Source organism: Giraffa tippelskirchi, chromosome 10 (genome assembly GCF_054371585.1).
Source record: "Giraffa tippelskirchi isolate mGirTip1 chromosome 10, T2T-mGirTip1v1.2.pri, whole genome shotgun sequence".
In the NCBI taxonomy this organism is placed as follows: domain Eukaryota; kingdom Metazoa; phylum Chordata; class Mammalia; order Artiodactyla; family Giraffidae; genus Giraffa; species Giraffa tippelskirchi.
The window spans coordinates 32,249,757-32,255,756 of NC_137284.1; the positions used below are offsets into that span (position 1 = coordinate 32,249,757).

At 38.0% G+C, this 6,000-nt stretch overlaps 1 long non-coding RNA gene across 11 annotated transcripts in view; it reads right to left on the minus strand.

Annotated features, from left to right (window-relative positions):
• LOC145524755 (uncharacterized) overlaps nucleotides 1–5,681 on the minus strand; it is a 402,061-nt gene extending 396,380 nt beyond the window's left edge. For all 11 annotated transcript variants that reach the window (XR_014067813.1, XR_014067808.1, XR_014067811.1 and 8 more), the window contains exons 1-2: nucleotides 5,455–5,681; nucleotides 5,083–5,134 (exon numbers count right to left, since the gene is read on the minus strand). This is a non-coding gene — a long non-coding RNA (uncharacterized LOC145524755). The remainder of the gene's footprint in view (nucleotides 1–5,082; nucleotides 5,135–5,454) is intronic.
• Between the last annotated feature and the right edge of the window lie 319 nt (nucleotides 5,682–6,000).

Below are 6,000 nucleotides of genomic sequence, written 5' to 3' on the forward strand. Positions count from 1 at the left end.
CCCTCATGTCTACCCCCAGATTTAACTTCATAATAATACAGGAGTTTATTTCTACTCTCACCCATTTCTGTCTACCTGCCCATGCTTTCCATCCGATTCAATCCTAGCAGAGTCACTATAGGGAAGATAATTGCTTAACACAGCTGAAGTAAGCCAATAATTCAAGGACATTAATTTGGTTATATAAGGACAACAGGGCTGATGAATGGAGACTGTGGGGTGTAAACTGGATATTACTGGTTTCTGAAGAAGCCTCTATATGAAAGTGGAAAAAGTGTAGTTCGGAAGGTTTCCTGGGAAGCAATGATTATGGTGGGGTGGGGGGTGTTCTTTCAAACTTGAAATGAACCAAGTGTGAGCTGGTGGACATCATTTTTGAGAACTGTGTAGGGGGTGGTGTTTATTTGGGAAGTTCAGTTCAGTAGCTCAGTTGTGTCTGACTGAGACTCTGTGGACTGCAGCATGCCAGGCTTCCCTATCCTTTACCAACTCCTGGAGTTTGCTCAAATTCACATCCACTGCTAGGTAATGCCATCCAAACATCTCATCCTCTGTCATCTGCTTCTCCTCCTGCCTTCAATCTTTCCCAGCATCAGTGTCTTTTCCAATGATTCAGTTTTTCACATCAGGTGGCCAAAATATTGGAGTTTCAGCTTCAGCATCAGTTCTTGCAATGAATATTCAGGACTGATTTCCTTTAGGATGGACTAGGTGGATCTCCTCATAGTCCAAGGGACTCTCAAGAGTCTTTTCCAACACCACAGTTCAAAAACATCAATTCTTCAGTGCTCAGCTTACGTTATAGTCCAACTCTCACATTCACTATGGAAAACACACAGTTTGACTAGACGCACCTATATTGGCAAAGTAATATCTCTCCTTTTTAATATGCTGTCTAGGTTGGTCATAGGTTTTCTTTCAAGGAGCAAGTGTCTTTTAATTTCATGGCTGCAATCACCATCTGCAGTGATTTTGGAGCCTAAGAAAATAAAGTCTCTCACTGATTCCATCATTTCCCCCATCCATTTGCCATGAAATGATGGGACCAGATGCCATGATCTTTGTTTTTTGAATATTAGTTTTAAGCCAACTTTTTCACTCTCCTCTTTCACTTTCATCAAGAGGATCTTTAGTTCCTCTTTGCTTTCTGCCATAAGGGTGGTGTCATCTGCATATCTGAGGTTATTGATATTTTTCCTGGCAGTTTTGATTCCAGCTTGTGCTTCATCCAGCCCAGCATTTCTCACAATGCACTCTGCATATAAGTTAAATAAGCAGGGTGAGAATGTACAGCCTTGACATGCTCCTTTCCCAATATGTAACCAGTCTGTAATTACATGTCCAGTTCTAACTGTTGCTACTTGATCTGCATACAGATTTCTCAGGAGGTGGGTAGGTGGTCTAGTATTCCCGTCTCTTTAAGAATTTTCCACAGTTAGTTGTGATACACACAGTCAAAGCTTTGGCATAGTCAATAAAGCAGAAGTACACGTTTTTCTGGAACTCTCTTGCTTTCCCAATGATCCAATGGATGTTGGCAAGTTGATCTCTGGTTTCTCTGCCTTTTCTAAATCTAGCTTGAACATCTGGAAATTCACAGTTCACATACTGTTGAAACCTGGCTTGGAGAATTTTGAACATTACTTTGCTAGTGTGTGAGACGAGTGCAATTGTGCAGCACTTTGAACATTCTTTGGCATTGCCTTACTTTGTGATTTGAATGAAAACTGACCTTTTCCAATCCCATGGCCACTGCTGAGTTTTCCAAATTTTCTGGCATATTGAGTGCAGCACCTTCACAGCATCATCTTTTACGATTTGAAATAGCTCAACTGGAATTCCATCACCTCCACTAGATTTATTCATAGTGATGCTTCCTAAGGCCCTCTTGACTTCACATTACAGGATGTCTGGCTCTGGGTGAGTGATCACACCGTCGTGGTTATCTGGGTCATGAAGATCTTATTTGCATAGTTCTTCTGTGTATTCTTGCCACCTCTTCTTAATATCTTCTGCTTCTGTTAGGTCCATACCATTTCTGTCCTTTTTTGTGCCCATATTTGCATGAAATCTTGGTACCTCTAATTTTCTTGACGTGGTCTCTAGTCTTTCCCATTCTATTGTTTTCCTCTATTTCTTTAGATTGATCACTGAGAAAAACGTTCTTATCTCTCCTTGCTATTCTTTGGAACTCTGCATTCAAATGGGTATATCTTTCCTTTTCTCCTTTGCCTTTAGCTTCTCTTCTTTCTCAGCTATTTGTAAGGCCTCCTCAGACAACCATTTCACCTTTTTGCATTTGTTTTTCTTGGAGTGGTCTTGATCCCTGCCTGCTGTACTATGTCATGAACCTCCATCCATAGTTCCTCAGGCACTTTGTCTATCAGATCTAATCCCTTGAATCTATTTGTCACTTCCACTGTATAATTGTAAAGGATTTGATTTAGGTCATACCTGAATGGTCTAGTGGTTTTCCCTACTTTCTTCAATTTAAGTCTGAATTTTGCAGTAGGAGTTCATGATCTGAGCCACAGTCAGCTTCCAGTCTTGTTTTTGCTGACTGTATAGAGCTTATCCATCTTTGGCTGCAATCTGATTTCAGTATTGACCATCTGGTGATGTCCATGTGTAGAGTCATCTCTTGTGTTGTTGGAAGAGGGTGTTTGCTATGACCAGTGCGTTCTCTTGGCAAAACTCGATTAGCCTTTGCTCTGCTTCATTCTGTACTCTAAGTCCAAATTTGCCTGTTACTGCAAGTATTTCTTGACTTCCTACTTTTGCATTCCAGTCCCCTATAATGAAAAGGACATCTTTATTGGGTGTTAGTTCTAGAAGGTTTTGTAGGTCTTCATAGAACCATTTAACTTCAGCTTCTTCAGCATTACTGGCTGGGGAATAGATTTGAATTACTCTGATATTGAATGATTTGCCTTGGAAATGAACAGAGATCATTCTGTTGTTTTTGAGATTGCACCCATGAACTGTATCTCGAACTCTTTTGTTGACTATGATGGCTACTCCATTTATTCTAAGGGATTCTTGCCCACAGTAGTATATATAATGGTCATCCGAGTTAAATTCAGGAAAACCATATTTATTTGGGAAAACTATGTATCAGTGCAAAAAGAATGAGTGAAATGAACATTTATCACATATGTGAACATGTACCCATTGCTTTACCCACAGCTCAGGAAATCCACATAGGATCTTTATGAGACACATGTTAACCATCTCTAGCTGACAGAAGAGAAAACTGGGTTGCAAAAAGGTAAGTGACTTGCCCAAGGTCATATCATCCATGAGGAGCAGAACCAGGGTTTCAACCCAAGATTTTGCAAATTCCAAGTCATAATCTTCTCATTTGGCCCCTAGCGCTTCTACTTGAGAATTTGTTAGCATATTTTAGGTATGTCAGTGGAGGACAGCAGTAGAGAAACCAGGAGAGAAAGACCCACATTTGAGGAGAAATTGCTGGAGAAGGAACACAGTGACCAAGGGCACACTGAGTAAACTGGGTTGAGTGAAGGATTCACCATGCTGGAAGATGAAGTACATACATACACCTAAGCATCTTGGATTTCCAGGCAGAAATATGGTAAAAATTAATTTTGTGTCCCATGAATATTTTTACCTCAGGTAGACCCTAGAAATTTTCCTAGGATGTTGAATAAACAATCCTAGATAAAATAAAATTTTCTGGGTGAGGATATGAAGAATGTCATATATAAGTGGATTTAAACAGAGTTGCCTCTTCTCTAAATGTACATAAAATAAATATTCATTGTGAAAAAAGTACATAGTTATACCCTTCAGTGACATTTGACCATATTATATTAGCGTGCTGATTTTTTTTTCAAATCTTAGATTTTTGTCACTGACAGAGAGATGCAACATTAGTTTATGTACCATTAAAATAGAAAAACATAGTGTTTCCAATTATAGGTAGAAGGTACTATTAATTGTAGGACACATGCTGATTTCAGAGATGTTAAAATGGGAATACATCTGCATCCTAAATGAATATTTTCTTCTCATCTAATTTCTATGTATAAATTGAGGTCACGTCCCAATATAGATAATTTTGTGTACTGCTTTTTCACTTGCTTCAACATTTTCTATTGAAATTGAAATTTTTGAAAATCATAATTTTAACATCTACATAATATTCCAAGATGAGGCTAAGCCATAATTTAACAAGCTGTGAGTTATTAGGTAGTAGGTTTATTTCTTCATGTTTCATTATTATAATGAATGTCACAGTAAAAAATTTTGAACCTATTTAATAAATGTTATTACTCATGTTTGATGATTTCCTTAAAAGAGATTCCCCCAAATCAAATTTGTAAATTAACAGACATACATAGTTTTTTTTTAAGATTTTACCTATATATTTCCCAAGTGCCTCAAAGAAAAGTCATTTTATTTATACTAGAAAAGCAATTTTAAAATCAGAGACAGTAAGACCCATAAAGCATACTTAAAGGCCCTTCCCAGAATCTAGGTTCTACCAGTGAAAGAAGTCAGCACTCACTAGACCTATACTTTACGCTGGCCCTGCCCAATCCATTCTTACTTCTCTTGATCCAGAATCAATTACAAAGCGTGCATCATTTCTAGGCTGTTTCTACTGTGCAGACTCAGAGGAATGCCACGTCATCTGTCCCCCCAAAATGAGTATGAGTAGGAAGCATCATCCTGAGACACTGTAACCTCCTGAGTTTCATCTTCTCAGGCCAGTGGACAAATTTCTAGGTGATAATCCTACTTTGGCTATGCTTTCTCATCATCTCACCTTCATTTGACAATTTCCAGCAAACCCAAAGTAACCGTCTATGTATTTTCTGAATGTGTACATATTGACACACTGTGCTGATCAATTTAAGGTCAAGAGACCTCAAGAGTAGCTGCTTTTCCCATTTGTAGTTTTTGCTTTTATGAACACAGTCTTTTAGGGGGTTCTCACCAAAGAGGGCAGAGAATCAAACCTGACCACACTCTGAAGCCAGATTGGTTAAATTTAGTTTCAACACAGGATTGCTGGCTACAATACGTGTGTTAATAGCAGCTCCCCAGATGGCTTACCTTATTCAAGCTTGTTTTTCAGTCCAATGAGTTCACTGAAAATGAGATTCATCTAGGAAAGAGGAAATATAGAAGAATTAGTAGGATTATATAATTGAAAACAAGATACGTAATATAGCACATTCATATACGTTTATCGCTTTTCAGTACAAAAATCAGAATTTCATTCCATAATTCAGGAGAAGAACAAAAATGCAGAAATGGAGAACAATGTTCCTACCCAGTCACTTCAATTCCACCTAGAGAATTTAGACCCATGATGAGTCTAGCCTTAAGAAATGATCTGGCAAGATGAAACAAGAGTCATTGCAGAGTCATGTAATCTCTTTAACTTCAATTTTGTGAATGCAAAGAGCCACAGAAGTATCCCACCTCTTCAGCTCATGGAGGCATCTCATGAATCAATCCAGTCTAATTATAAAATGCCTCTGAGATGGCAAGTGCAACATGTCTGTGTTCTTCTATGATCTGACTTCTCCAGAGGTATTTCCCATATGTTGATAAGCAACATTAATTTACCCCTAGTGTGGAAATGATGAGTCTAATCCTAAATCTGTAATCATCTACATGAATTCCTTTCCTTAACATAAAGGAATACCAAAAACATTCTGATGCAATTGTTGTTGTTCAGTTGCTCAGTCATGTCCAACTCTTTGTGACCTCATGGACCATAGCACACCAGGCTTTCCTGACCTTCTGATGCAATAGGATTCTTATACTAAGATATGTAATAGAGATGGCTTCCCTTTGACTATGTTTATTATCATTACAAAGAAATGCATGATTCATCATGATTGATACGCTTTGTTATTTTTATGAAGAAATTAATTAAGAGTACAAGTAATTTCAACAGAAACCTTATGATTCCTTTGAGATTCTAGAACTCTAACCCTTCAGGTAATTTTAAATATCATGACT